Source organism: Giraffa tippelskirchi, chromosome 7, assembly GCF_054371585.1.
Source record: "Giraffa tippelskirchi isolate mGirTip1 chromosome 7, T2T-mGirTip1v1.2.pri, whole genome shotgun sequence".
Classification (NCBI taxonomy): domain Eukaryota; kingdom Metazoa; phylum Chordata; class Mammalia; order Artiodactyla; family Giraffidae; genus Giraffa; species Giraffa tippelskirchi.
Window position 1 is genome coordinate 158,787,972 of NC_137281.1, and position 15,717 is coordinate 158,803,688.

Consider the following 15,717-nt stretch of genomic DNA (forward strand, 5'->3'; position numbering starts at 1 on the left):
CAATTCCTAGGTCAGGAAGATCTCCTAGAGGAGGAGATGGCAACCCACTCCAGTATTCTTGCCTTGAAAATTCCACAGACAGAGGAGCCGGGTGGGCTGCAGTCCCTGAGGTTGCAAAGAGTAAAGTGGAGTTGCTTTACAGTGTGCGTTAGCTTCTACTGTAGAGCAAAATGGATCAGCCACACGTGTACATCTATTCTCTCCCTTTTGGACCTCCTTCCCAACACTATGTACAATAGCCAGGACATAGAAACAACCTAACTTTCCACCAATGGAGGAATGGGTAAAGAAGATATGGAACATAGATACAGTGGAATATAACTCAAACATAAAAAGGAACAAAACTGGGTCATTTGTAGAGACATGGATGAACGTAGAGAGTGTCATACAGTGTGAGTGGTTTTAAGCTACTACAGTTACTGAGCTTTGTTACCCCAGAAACTGGAACACACTTACCATCTCACATGATTAGCATACAGCCCTCTGAAGTAGGTAGCACGTTTCCATTTTACAGAAAAGGAAACCACAGAATATTAAAGTAGCTTCCCTGAGACTCCATGCTACGCAGTGGCAAAGCCACACGGCAGCTCGATTTCTAGACACAGCCCACGCTTGTACCACTGGATGCCGCCTCTCTGTGCTGAAGAGAAAGGATCTTCAGTCTTGCCATGGCAACCCTGCCTCCCTACGGGTGTCCGAGGTAGAATGGTACTCAGAGGGCTCCAGCTGTCTCCAGCTTCCTCCCTGCCTCGTTTCTCATCCGCACAGCCAGGCCAGCCCCATCACCCTGGACAAGCCCATCTTTTCCTGTAGTAGCTGCGTGATCTAAGGCAAGTTACTGAACATTCTAGCTTCTCTCTTAGCTCAGTCAGTAAAGAGTCTGCCTGCAATGCAGGAGACCCAGGTTTTATTCCTGGGTCGGGAAGATCCCCTAGAGAAGGAAATGGCAACCCACTCCAGCATTCTTGCCTGGAGAATCCCATGGACAGAGGAGCCTGGCAGGCTGCAGTCCATGGGGTCGCAAGAGTCGGACACGGCTTAGCAACTAAACCACCACCACCACCACCACTGAACATTCTGGAAAAAAGAAGTACTTTAAAAGTATCCGCTGTTAGGGAATAAATGTATGGATACCAAGGGGGAAAGGGAGGTGTGGGATGAATTGGCATCTTGAGATTGATTTATACACAGTATTGATACTATGCATGAAATACATAACTAATAGAACGTACAGTACATACAGCACAGGGAGCTCTACTCAATGTTCTGTGGTGATCTAAATGGGAAGGAAATCTGGAAAAGAAGGGATTCTATGTATATGTTTAACTGATTCATTTTGCTGTACAGCAGAAACAAACACAACATTGTAAAGCAATATACTACAAAATAAATGAAAAACTAAAGTGATTTTTTAACTGAAAAAGAAAAACCACCTGTCCTCATGATTCTGAATTGCAAAATTCTTTTCGCAGTCAAACATGGTGAGGAATAAGAGCCCTTAGACCTAGAGGCTTTGGGGTCGACCATAAATTCTCCAAGCGAACGTAAACACTGTATGTGACCAGAGGCCCTCCAGTCGGTCCACACGTGTCATGTGTGACCCACCTTTGCTGGTGTGCACACACTCGGTGTGTTGTTTCAGATGTATGCTCGGGACCCTGTGCTGTGCATCCGCCACAGTTTATCTAGTTATAACGTGTCAGGATCTGTGCTAAACTCTTTGCTCAGGTTATCTCATTTACTCTCCACAAGAACACCATGAAAAGTATTTTTAGTGAATTCACATATGATTTTATGATTCCACCATCTCATAAACCACTCCCGGTGCCAGAGTTGTCTAAAGCAAAAGACCAAGATGACTCAATGCTTCTCTTTGGATGAAGCTATTTTATAACAAAGAATCGGACATGGAGAATACTTAGAAACAGAAGAGGGCAAGAAAAAAAATATGATTTTTCTTCCCATCGTTCCCCCAAAGATAGTGGAGATTATTTCCTGAAGACTTGACATAAAACTCTTTTTAATTCATGTTCCCTTTTACTTCCTGAATAAATTTATTAAGTATTTCCTGTGTACCAATGTGTTATTTGGGTCCTGCAAGAAGCAGGCATCAAGACAGGATGAAACATGCAAGAAATGTATACGGGGGAACATTTATGAGAGAAAATCCAGAGGGCTTCAGGAAAGGCTGAGCAAGGCCTTGGACCATGGTGCAGGTCTGACTCTGAGTGAAGGAGAGACGGAAGGAAGGAAGCAAGTGTGGGTGGACGTTTCCTAGGTAGCCATGCAGTTCAAGGAAAGTTGGGCAAACTCAGGGGCAGTCTTAGAGCCCAAGGTGCCCATCAGAGGAGTCTCAGGGATGGGTCTGCTTAAAGTCTTGGCCATGCACAGCAGGTGCCTGGGAGCAGCCCACGGCAAACATGGTGCAGACACGATAGAGTTCAGAGCCAACCACCTGGAGCTCTCAGTCCCTACAGCTGGAAATCTGGGGCCACGTCCACATGGAACCACAGACAGGAGCTTTTCCATCCACCATAAAAGGGAAGGACTGTCACCCAGCCTGCTCCTCACCCTCTCCCAATGCCCCAGAATCCATTCTGGTGAGCCAGCAGAAGCCTGACTTTTCTCACCAATACTCCTAAATCTAGAGACATGCGAACAGAATGAGAGGATTTTTCTCTTTGGCCACGCCGAGAGGCACCTGGGATCCTAGTTGGCAGACCAGGGATCGGACCCATGCTCCCTGCCTTGGGAAACTTAACCACTGGACCACCAGGGAAGTTCTCCCAAGAGAATTTTTTTTTTTTTACAATTATTCAACTCGTTTGTTGATATATTCCTGGCTGGTTTGTACACCCTTACTTGCATTTGGCAAAGAACCTCCTGTCATTGCAGGAGACACAGGAGAGGTGGGTACGATCCTTTGGTCAGGAAGATACCCTGGAGGAGGAAAAGCCACCCCACTCCAGTATTCTTGCCTAGGAAATATCATAAACAGAGGAGACTGGTGGGGTCACAAAGAGTTGGACATGACTGAGCATGCATGCATCCACATGCTCTCATGAACCAGGTATTGGAGAAGAGAAATTCTGTGAATTCAATTCACCACCGTAATTCATTTGTTTTTTACAATCACATCAGCTACTGTGTGAGGAATGGATCAAGAAAGGCAAAACAGAAGCATAGAGATCACTTAGTGCCCGGACTAAAGCGGTCAGAATGGAGGTGGAGAAGAGGGGACCGACTGAAAGTCTATTTGGCCGATATAACCAACAGGCCCACTGGTAGATCAGATGTCCCTGCCTTCAGCTACGGCACAGTGGGACATATCATGGAAGCAGAGGCTGTGAAAAGGCTGTCACAAGGGTAAACTACAGCACGCTGTCACCCTTACTTCTCCCATGACCCTCCTATGGAGTGGCCATCTCAAAAGATGCTTTTAACTCCATCTGATCATGTACCATCCTGCTGTGATTTCCACAGAAAGGCCCATCACTGTCATTTTTGATGATTAATATTGTTTTTTTTTAATTTTCTTTTCCAAATGAACTCATCTATTAAGGGCAAATGAGAATTCAAAATCATTTTATAATACTATCTAGATAATAATGTTAGAGCTAAGCAATTTTCAATTAAGTGGAGACAATATCCAAATGGGAAATTCACCTGAAGGTTGGAAAGAAGTTATAAAAGCACGTATAAGTTATCAAAGTTATAAAAGTCTCACATCTTGAGACTTTCATGTTTAACAACCTAGACCCCCCCAACTGAATTTTTCAATGAGAATCCAAAATTACCTTTAAAAATTGGATTTCCTTTCTGGACACAATACCTGCCTCATTTAACCTAAATGGAAGCTCATTCTATGAGACTGAGATCAACCTACAAACCTACCTTCAGACTGCATTCTTGGAAAAAGTCTAGGGTGGGTGTGCAAGAATGTCTGCCCCTTCCCATTCGCACTCACCCTGATGTCACGCCCTTCTTGTGGGGGATCACTGAAATGTCCTCGGGGAGGGCGATGCAAGTTCACATCCAGGGGAAAGCTTGAGCTCCACGCAGGGGAGAATGACCTCTAGTGCTGCACTCACATCCAGGGGAAAGCTTGAGCTCCACGCAGGGGAGCATGACCTCTAGTGCTGCACTCACATCCAGGGGAAAGCTTGAGCTCCACGCAGGGGAGCATGACCTCTAGTGCTGCACGGTTGGAAAGTTAAAGTCGCTCAGTCGTGTCCGACTCTTTGTGAGCCCATGGACTGTGTCCATGGGATTCTCCAGGCCACAATACAGAAGTCTTTCCCTTCTCCAGGGGATCTTCCCAACCCAGGAATCGAACCAGGGTCTCCTGCATTGCAGGCAGATTCTTTACCAACTGAGCTATGAGGGAAACACGGTTGGAGGAGATCCAGAAAGGAAAGTCACACCTCAGGAGGATGTTTGGGGAGGTCTGCTCTGTGTGGGCAGGCGCTGTCCTCCGTCTCACCTGTGAATTCCTCCGTGATACCTACATTGCCCATGGAAGCAATTTAATGAATGGTCTGAACTCAGTGAGGATACAAACAGGAGTAGATTTATTTTTCTCCTTCCACTGCTTCCAGCATGTTCTGATGGATCTCCTTCCTTCCTCCTTTAAGGGCATCCCAGGCAGATCTCGTGACCTTCTTTGGTTTCATGAACAATCTCCCTCTAGTGATGAAGATTCCTTTTCACATTGTCTAAAGTCCTGTCCAATCGAAAACAAACCTTGAAGCTCCCATCTAATCCTAAGCCCTACCAGTCTACTGAGTGTTAGTTGCTCATTCTTGTCCTACTCTTTGTGACCCCACAGACTGGACTGTAGGCCACCAGGGATTCTCCAGGCACTCATGTGGGTAGCCATCCCCTTCTCCAGGGAATCTTCCCTCCCCAGGAATCAAACTGCTTTGCAGGCAGATTCTTCACCATCTGAGCCACTGTCCCTCTCCTATTTCCACACTACCTGCCTCCACTGTCCACTCCTTTCCACTCAGGCCTGACCTCGGTTAGGGGACTTACAGTGGAAACTGAACATGACTTTTGCCTCCACCTCCTGCCATCTCTTCTGCACTTTCAAGGTCAGTACATGGAGAAGACAGATGAGGGGAAGAGTCAAAAGTCTTTTTTCCCCTCTGGTCACTCATATGCTCTCCTTTGACTCCAAGTGGCCACCACTTCTGTGTTGAGTGAGTGAGTGATGATTGCTCAGTCATGCCCGACTCTGCGACCCCATCAATGGTAGCCTGCGAGACTTCTCTGTCTCTGTCGAGTTCTCCAGGCAAGAGTCCTGGAGTGGGTTGCCATTTACTGCTGCCCCCCCTTCAAAAGCTGACTTTAAGTGGGACACATGGTAGGTTCCTCAGAGTCACTGTAGGGACCACTGCGCCGCTCTGTTCCCGAGGGAGTCACATGCCCCTGGGCTGCTCTTGCTGGACCACCTCTGAGTTCCTGCCTCCCATGGGACTCCCCACAGCGCAGTGACCATCCTGTGCACACTGCCCTCTCAGATTCTTTCTAAATGGCTGTCAGACTGTATATTTGTGTTTCTCCAAAATTCATATATTGAAGCCCCAGTGCCCAGTGTGGTGGTGTTTGGAGATGGGGCCTTTGGGAGGTGATTAGGTCATGAGGGTAGAGCCTCCGTGATAGGATTAGTGCCCTTACAACAGACAGTAGGGCTTGCTTCTCTCTCTCTCTCCTCTCTGCCATGTGAGGAGGCATGGTGAGAAGATGGCCATATGCAAGTCTAAACGAGACATCTCGCTAGAACCTGACCACGGTGGCACCCTGATCTTGGCCTTCGTAGCCTCCAGAACTGTGGGAAATAAATTCATGCGGGGTTAGCCATCCCATCTGTGTGGTGGTGGTGGTTTAGTGGCTCAGTCGTGTCTGACTCTTGCAACCCCAGGCACTGTAGCCCTCCAGGCTTCTCCGTCCATGGGGTTCTCCAGGCAAGAATACTGGAGTGGGTTGCCATTCCCTTCTCCAGGGGATCTTCCCCTGATCCAGGGATCAAACCTGGGTCTCCTGCATTGCAGGCAGATGATTTACCAACTGAGCTGTATAAGGGAAGCCCATCTATGGTGTTCTGTTATAATCAGTCCAAGCTGACCGGGACAGTGGCTTAAGCCTGACCACCACCCTCTGTGGGTGAGAGACATGCAGGCCAAACACGGAGCCTCTCTTCCTTTTTCTCCTCCCAGCCATCGCAGGCTGCACCATCCACCCTCAGACCTCCAGAATGCTCCAGGTTGTAATGAAGCCTCATTCTCCATAATCAGGAAGCAGGCTAAACTCCAGCATCAAGGAGTCAAGCCCTCAAGAGCTCTCTCTTCTGCCACCTGGTGGCAGGCCGGGAATGCTGCCATGCTTCTGAGCTCAGCCTGCATGCAGTCAGGGAGTGAGATGCCAGTCTCCCTTTCCAGAAGCATCCACCCCAAAACCCTTTGACAGTTCTCCGGGAATCTTGTCACTTGAATCTGGAGATGAGAATGCCACAGTGTTCCCCATGTGGCCAAAACTCCTCACATCAATGAACCCGGGATGAGCTGCCTTCAAAAGTCACATCCCTGCTTCACACAGGATGTTTGGGGGGGGGGGGGGAAGCAGGCAGTGATAGTAACATGATCAATAGATCACCTCTGAAAGCCACAAAGGGCACATCTGCTAGCTCCCTGTCACTCTCTTGAGAACACTGGGGATCTTGTCTGCTCTCAGCTTTGGAGCTTTACAAGAAACTCTGAGGAAACAGAGTCTCACACATCAACAGTTGTGCACCCCGATTGAACTGGTGTCCATGGATCGTTCGCTGGACATATAAAGAGATGTGGAGGCTGTGTGTCAAGGTTGGGGTTAGCGGCCTGGGTCACGGGCCGTGCACTGTGAATACACACACGGAGGTAAGTTGATAACTGGAGTCTGACCATCCCTATGCTGAATGAGCAAAAGCACACCAGAGACAGGTAGTGAGGGCATCTCCAGTCAGCCAGCAAATACTAGCAAGAACCTGGATGGTTTTGCATATGAGATCTGTCCCCCCTCTGCGACCAGGCACTGTGACTGGTGGTGGAGAAGTATTAATAGAAATGATCAGGACCCAAGGGTAGTGGAGGGGGGCCAGGTCTCATTTGCCCAACCATTCACGTACCCATAGGGTAAATGAAAACGAACCAAATCCACAATCAGACACCTTCCTAAATGGATTTGTAATTGCATTCATTGGGAGCATATTGCAATATCAATAACTACGGTATAATGAACTGACTTGCTATTCAATCTTCATGGGGAAGCTTGCAGCTTTTCCACTAAACCATTAATCATATTTATTTGAAGATCAATCCCTCCCCACCACCCCCACGGTATTCACAGGAAGACGTGCACTCATGGAAGAGACACAATTAGCCCCCCAGTTCCCCAGCCTCAGACTCAGGAGAGTGCCAAACCTCATACATCACTGCCTCTGAACTGTCGCTAATTTCTCAGTGTTTTAGGAACACTGAATGTTCTTAAACATTCCATAAATGGTTATCTTTAAAGATGCATCAAATTGGAGGGGGAGGGGATGAATAATACCCTGGATTTAGGATCCATCAATTCAATCAGTGAGCATTTCCTTTCACTGCCTGGCTCTTCCATCACCATGACTACCCAGTTCCCACAGGTAATGACTCGGCTCCATTTACTTGCACAAGAAAAAGTGTTTTAATTTTTTTTTTTCCTATGTACTAAAACCCTACTAAGTGCTGGAAACTTTACATAGATTATCTCTTAGAACAACCATAGAGGGCTTCCTCGGTGTTCCAATGGATAGGAATCTGGCTGCCAATGCAGGGCGACACGGGTTCAGTCCCTGGTCTGGGAAGATCCCACGGGCTGTGGGGCAACTAAGTCCATAAGCAGCAACTACTGAGCCTGTGCTCTGGGACCCGGGAGCCACAGCTATGAGGCCAGTGCGCCCTAGAGCCGGTGCTCTGCAGAGAAGGCCCCGCAGGGAGAAGCCCGAGCCCTGCAACCAGAGAGGAGCCCTCGGCAGCGGAAACCAGAGGAAGCCCACCAGCAGCAGCAGAGACCCAACGCAGCCGGAAAGAAAGCAAGCAATGTGCTTCCCATTGAATAGGTGAATAACTGAGGCTCGCAGATGTTTGGTAATTTACCGACACTCATGCAATTAGCAAGTGTGGCAGAGAATTTCAAGCTAGGTTTCTCTCACCCAGAACCTACACCCTTCTCCCCCACCACCTCTTTGAAGAAGATTAAAGAGAAATATTCTGAGAAACGTAGCCAAGTTGTGGGAAAAGAAAACTCACCCACTTCTACGAAATAGATCCGGAGCAGTTACACCCACATTAGACATATTGTGGGCCAAATACTTGAGAGTTCTCTAAAAATCCCCAAGATGGATAACGTAATTATGAAGTTTCTTTATCTTAGAGGTGTTACACCAAAATAAGAATATCGGTCCTGCTCCATTTACAAGTCTACAAAATCAGGGAATCTCAGAGTAAGCTTTCTGCATCATCTGGTCCCACAATTCCTTCTAGACTCTCCATATCTCCTCCCACAGGTCCTCCAGCCCTTGCTCATGCAGAGTCGAGAATGAGAACTCACTGACTCCCCAGGCAGCCCCTTCCATCTTTGCACAGCTCTGGGAAAAAGCGCTTCCTCATTCTGAGCCCCAATCTCATGCCCTGTGGCCTCCATCCATGGGTCTTCCTTCGGGGACAGAAAAACTTGAATCCATCTTTTACACGGCAGCCCCATCTCATACTGAAGCATCAGTATGAGCTAGCGCCGCTCCTAGCTTTCTAAAATACAAACATGACATGATTTTTAAACCCCTTCATTATTCTAGTCACTCATTTCCAGTCTCTGCTGTTACCCTTTCCTCTGAGCCTGGCCAGTTAGGAAGATTCTTGACTGGTCTTCCTGAAAGTGAAAGTGTTAAAGTTAGTTGCTCGGTCGTGTCCGACTCTTTGCGACCCCACGGACACTACAGTCCACGGGGCTCTCCAGGCCAGAGCACTGGAGTGGGTGTCGTGCCCTTCTCCAGGGGATCTTCCCAACTCAGAGATCAAGCCCAGGTCTCCTGCATTGCAGGCAGATTCTTTACCATCTGAGCCACCAGGGAAGCCTGCTTTACTTCTAAACTCCTAGAGTCCAAACAAACTCCACTCAGAAGCTGGAATGCTTCTTTAAAATGTAAAAAAAAAGATCGTGTCTCTCTCCTGCCCCAAATCTTCCAACCAACTCATGTGCAGAACAAAATTCATACTTCTTTCACTACTGTATCAGAAGCTCTTTCTTGTTCTCAGAGTGTGACGGACAGCCAAGCTGAAACAAGAGAAGTTGTGCATTTCTGGGTGATTTTGCAATTGCTCTGCCCTACATTGTGTGGAATATGAACAGAGAAGTTCGAAGGTGAGGTACATAATCTGAAATGCAAGCAGGTCTAAAAGTGAAAAACTTTCACCTCTGGTTCTGACTTTGGAAATATTTTACGAACTTTTCAACTCCTTGTAGATTCCTGCTCTTCTGACAAAAACTCTGGCTTTCCAATATTATGAACATCTTATATGTAGCAAGTTTGTTTTTAATTTTTCCTTTTTCTTTTTTTAAAATTAATTTATTTATTTTAATTGGAGGCTAATTACTTTACAATACTGTAGTGGTTTTTTCATTAAAGAAGGACATTCCCTAGTCATTCTTAATAAGCCCCAAATAATACAGTTGAAAATATTATTGAAGCATGTTTCATGCTACGGCCTCTAAACCAGGAGTGTTCAGCATGGAATCCATGGGCCCTGGAGCTGCACATGAAATTCCCTGTGTGTGTGTTGGGGAAAGAGATTAGGAGGGAGAGGGAAGGAAATGTGTATAATGGACCCTGGCAACCTGCACTTCTACGTGGACGATACAAGGATGCCTACTTGTCTGACTTCCCCCAGAAACTAAATTCTGTGAAGGCAGAGTTCAATTCTGCCCTCCTGTCCTCAGTTCTATCCTGTGGTCTAGTGTGGTGACTGGAACCTGCTGAGATTCAGCCAATACAGGTTTAAAACATCATAAATTCATGGAAGGGTGACCGGACTCCCCTTTATGAAAACCCCTGAGTGAACCACTGGAGCCACCTGGGAAGATCAGATGTGCCCACCTCCCATCCATGCCTTCTTCCTCAACAACTGTTTCCTGAGTTTTTACGGAGAGCCAGCACCACGCCAGGCACTGGGAGTCGACGGAGAGTATTCAGACAGGCCTGCCTGCCACGTGGACTTTTCAGCCTCGTCTTAGACTGAAATTTACATTAAATCAGTAATCATAGAAATGTGCAATTACAGACTATGAAATTCTAGGAAAAGTACAGGAGAACCTAATTTAATGATGAGGCCTTAGATAGTCATCCTGGGAGAGTGATGCTTCAGCTAAGAACTAAAGGATGAAAAGTATTATAAGTAATTAAGCAAAGATCTCTGCCAGACTCAGCACAAAGATCTCTGCTTCTCAATGGCGAGGTTTCCTGGGAGACATTGCAAGAGATGGGACTCGCTTCATGTAGTAACTTGTCTCCTGAGATGATGCTCTCTGTAGCTCCCTGCTTTGTACCCACATGCCACTCCATTGTCTTGAATTTGAATTGGCCTTTCATGACTTTGGCAATAGACCGTGGCAGAAGGGACGCCATGCTAGGGCACCTTCCTCCCTCTTGGAGCCCTGAGCCACTGTGTCCGGCTGCTCAGCTACAGCGGGAGCTCAGGGAGGAGCACTGGGCCCAGACCCATGGTGTAGGAGGGCCTGCTGGACATCCAGCCCACAAGAGCATTCAAATTGCAGCTGACCATCTGGGCATGAGAGCCCCCAAACCAAGGAGGTCAAGCTGAGCCTTGTCCACTCACAGAACCATGACAGATAATAACAAATTGCTGTTTTAAGCCAGTAAATTTTGGAGTGGTTGGTCACACAGCAGAAGATAAGCAGTGACCTTGTTAAGACTCATTTGGGGACTTAATCTAAGAGACCTAGGTTTCTATCAGCTGACAAGTCCTCCTGAGAATAACACATGACAGGTGTTCTTACTTGCAAGACAGGAAAGAAGAGTTTGATCCTCTCACTGGATCCAACCTCTACCTGCCCATCTGTCAAGCTTTTCCTTTTTCTGAACTGAAAAGGAGTGGCCTTTGACAAGGCCCTACTCTGACCTTTGACCTGAGTCTCTTTTAGAGACTCCACCAGTTTCTTGCAGCTACTTATACTTCTGTGACTTCCAAATCTTTCCTAAAGGTCCAGCCTCGAGACAGACAAAGGTGGTGTTTGTCTTGCAATTCCAGGGGCCCATGGATTCTACACTGGTATTTCCTTGTCAATTTCATCTCTTGCTTTTCAGGATCCAGTATCTTGTGGAAGCCGCCTACTTTCTGCTACTATCCTATCCTTCAGATGAGCCTGGGAGGGAGAGCAGAGGAGAGGAGGAATCATGCTTTGAAACCGGTTAGAGTGTTTTTGTTTGCACAGCTTGCGTTATTAATACTCCTGTTTAGCATAATTAGCTACCTTCCCCGGTTTACACACAACCTGCGGTGTTTATGCCTCTGTTTGAGAGCTGAACCATCAGCAGAGGAGTCCAGTTCCCTGAAGGCTGAATGCAGGTGGTTCTGAATGCTGCAGGATGCCAGTTGTTCGGAAAAGCCACAGACAACAAGCTTTAATTGTGGCTAAAAATACACGCAGTAGAAGAATCAGTCTCCTTAGGACTGTTTGGAGTAGATAAAGGCATAGGTGGATTCAGCAGTCTTCAGAAAGCCCTGCAGAACAAAGGAGAGGTGGGCAAGTGGAAACAAATGAACTTTATTAATGGGTGGGGAGGTGAAGATCGCTAATACAGGACAATGTGACTTCTCCTTATTTGAATAATTGGCAGTCCATTTTACTTAGCCAGTGACTATTACCTCGGAATGTGATTTCAGACTCAACAAAGCAGTGTAATTTAAGTTCCCTCATGACTTGTTGTCAAGCTTCAGGCAGCCTGCAATAAGTAATTCAGCATCCTTTATAGAATCACAGCCTATTAAAGCTAGAGGAGAGCTTAGAGATAGAATTATGCATCGTGTGATATATTATTATTACATGTGTATTATTTGTATGATATAATTATATGTACATTTCACGTATATTAACTGAGTTAATATTTTTCCATCAGCCACTAATTCACTACTCAAGAAAAAAGTTATCTGTGAAGGAAAAAAAATAACTCATTTTGAATGGCCAGAAATGAGTCGAGATAAAATGATATACACATATGAGCATAGATAAAAGTGACACTCTCAAAAGCTGATTTGTAGAACACTGCCCTAACATCCAGCAGGACCTGGAAACCTTGGTCAAACAACATTACCATAGTGTTTATTATGTGCTAGGCACTGTTCTCAGTGTTATCTATGTTTAATTCATTTAATTTTTTAAAAATCCCTATGAGGTACACAAAAATAAACTCAAAATGGATTAAAGATCTAAACGTAAGACCAGAAACTATAAAACTCCTAGAGGAAAACATAGGCAAAACACTCTCCGACATAAATCACAGCAGGATCCTCCATGACCCACCTCCCAGAATATTGGAAATAAAAGCAAAAATAAACAAATGGGACCTAACTAAAATTAAAAGTTTTTGCACAACAAAGGAAACTATAAGCAAGGTGAAAAGACAGCCTTCAGAATGGGAGAAAATAATAGCAAACGAAGCAACAGACAAACAATTAATCTCAAAAATATACAAGCAACTTCTGCAGCTGAATTCCAGAAAAATAAACGACCCAATCAAAAAATGGGCCAAAGAACTAAACAGACATTTCTCCAAAGAAGACATACAGATGGCTAACAAGCACATGAAAAGATGCTCAACATCACTCATTCTTAGAGAAATGCAAATCAAAACCACAATGAGGTATCATTTCACACCAGTCAGAATGGCTGCTATCCAAAAGTCTACAAGCAATAAATGCTGGAGAGGGTGTGGAGAAAAGGGAACCCTCTTACACTGTTGGTGGGAATGCAATCTAGTACAGCCACTATGGAGAACAGTGTGGAGATTCCTTAAAAAACTGGGAATAGAACTGCCATATGACCCAGCAATCCCACTGCTGGGCATACACACCGAGGAAACCAGAATTGAAAGAGACGCGTGTACCCCAATGGTCATCGCAGCACTGTTTACAATAGCCAGGACATGGAAGCAACCTAGATGTCCATCAGCAGACGAATGGATAAGGAAGCTGTGGTACATATACACAATGGAATATTACTCAGCCATTAAAAAAAAAATACATTTGAATCGGTTCTATTGAGATGGATGAAACTGGAGCCCATTATACAGAGTGAAGTAAGCCAGAAAGAAAAACACCAATACAGTATACTAATGCATATATATGGAATTTGAAAGATGGTAACGATAACCCTATATGCGAGACAGAATAAGAGACACAGATGCATAGAACAATTTTATGGACTCTGAGGGAGAAGGTGAGGGTGGGACGTTCTGGGAAAATAGCATTGAAACATGTATATTATCATATGTGAAACAGAACACCATTCCATGTTCGATGCATGAGACAAATGCTCAGGGCCGGGGCAATGGGATGACCCAGAGGGATGGGATGGGGAGGGAGGTGGGTGGGGGGTCCAGGAAGGGGAACACATGTAAACCCATGGCTGATTCATGTCAATGTATGGCAAAAACTATTACAATATTGTAAAGTAATTAGCCCCCAACTAAAATAAATAAATTTATTAAAAAAAAAAAATCCCTATGAGGTAAATAGTAAGAGCAAGCCGTTTTCAAATTAATACTATGTCATGAACCAAGGATTATAATGAACTCATTTCTATTTTGTTTTTCTGTTGCTCAGTTGTGTCCAACTCTTTGTGACCCCATGGACTGTAGCACCCCAGGCCTCCCTGTCCTTCACCATCTCCTGGAGCCTGCTCAAACTCATGTCCATTGAGACAGCGATGCCATCCAACCATCTCATCCTCTGTCGTCCGCTTCTCCTCCCATCTTCAATCTTTCCCAGCATCAGGATCTTTTCTGATGAGTCAACTCTTTGTATCAGGTATCAGGTGGCCAAAGTATTGGAGTTTCAGCTTCAGCATCAGTCCTTCCAATGAACACCCAGGACTGATTTCCTTTAGGATGGACTGGTTTGATCTCCTTGCAGTCCAAGGGACTCTCAAGAGTCTTCTCCAACACCACAGTTCAAAAGCATCAATTCTTCGGTGCTCAGCTTTCTTTATAGTCCAACTCTCACATCCACACATGACCACTGGAAAAACCATAGCTTTGACAATGGTTTATATGGACCTTTGTTGGCAAAAGGTCTCTTCTTTTTAATATGCTGTCTAGGTTTGTCACAGCTTTTCTTCCAAGGAGCAAGCATCTTTTAATTTCATGGCATCTGTGATTTTGGAGCCCATTTCTGTGCACCTGCAATGAAACTGAAAGAGGAGGAGGGACAGAAAGAAAGGAAAGGAGGCCCAGGACTTGCTCCCCCTTGGACGGGAGTCAGGTTAGACTTTCCAGTCCGGTGGTTGTTTCCACCTCTATTCGAGTCCTAAACACCTGGAGTCCCTAAGAAGAGTTCAGAAGATAGTGGTTATATTAAACTCTATGCACTATGAAACCTTGAATGGATCTACCCATTTTTTTCTCATGCCAAACCTTCCTAGTCATGCCTTGTCTTCTGCTACTATTCTTGGAGAAGAGTCTGTGGTGCCTGGAGAGACAGCCAGGACTACAGTCCCACTAATTCTTCATAACCAACTACTCTGATCATAGAAGATTAATCTAGGGTGGTCACCGATTCAAAAACTGCCTTTGATGATAGTCTGGCCAATAATCAATAAGAAGCCATAAGCATCAGTTGGACTAGATGGAGTAATGAGACTTGGAAGATATCGTTGGTGCACGTCCAAAGCTCATTCCATGTTATTCTGATGAGATATAGGAAAAGAAGGAGCAAACGTTGAATACTGTGTTTATGTTTTGGCTTCATTCATAGGATATAAAGAAAAAAGGATGACAAAGAGAGAATAGCAAGGACAGCATGCCCAAACTGCCTTACTGGGCATGTGTCCCACTCAAAGAAACTGCATGAGGGACTGTATGGCAGGGAGCTCCGGAGGGGTGCGGCACAGCCTACGGCTCTCTTGGTGGCCTGGGCTGGGGAGGGGGGATGGAGTGGTGGGTTAGGAGGCTCTGACCATCCAAAGACAGTGACTGGTACAAAAGCTTAACCTAGCTGGGCATTCAGTCCTGGGGGATAACTGGCTGATCTCACCAATTGTTTGTATGGAGAAGACAATATTGTTGGTGGACAATAAGGCAGGCATGCTCAGTCACTCTAGTCGTGTCAGACTCTTTGCGACCCTATGGACTGTAGCCCACCAGGCCCCTCTGTCCATGGGATTCTCCAGGCAGGATTACTGGAGTGGGTTGCCATTTCCCTCTCTAGGGTCTGTTCCCAATCCAGGGATCGAATCCACGTCTCTTATATCTCCTGCATTGGCAGGCAGATTCTTTACCACTAGTGCCACAGGCAGAAATGTGTATATATAAAGAGGGCAGAATGCAGAAGCCAAACGCAGTAGAGGACACGTATAAGAAGATACTGTGGGGTAGAAAGAAACTGAGTTGAAACCACTAGTGGTTGAGTGCGA

At 45.8% G+C, this 15,717-nt stretch overlaps 1 protein-coding gene across 1 annotated transcript in view; it reads left to right on the forward strand.

Moving 5' to 3' along the window:
- GPR65 (G protein-coupled receptor 65) overlaps positions 1-9,592 on the forward strand; it is a 92,692-nt gene extending 83,100 nt beyond the window's left edge. Inside the window, exon 4 of the transcript XR_014059506.1 lies at positions 9,327-9,592. The gene's annotated coding sequence lies outside the window, so the exon portion shown is untranslated. The remainder of the gene's footprint in view (positions 1-9,326) is intronic.
- The last annotated feature ends 6,125 nt before the right edge of the window (positions 9,593-15,717 follow it).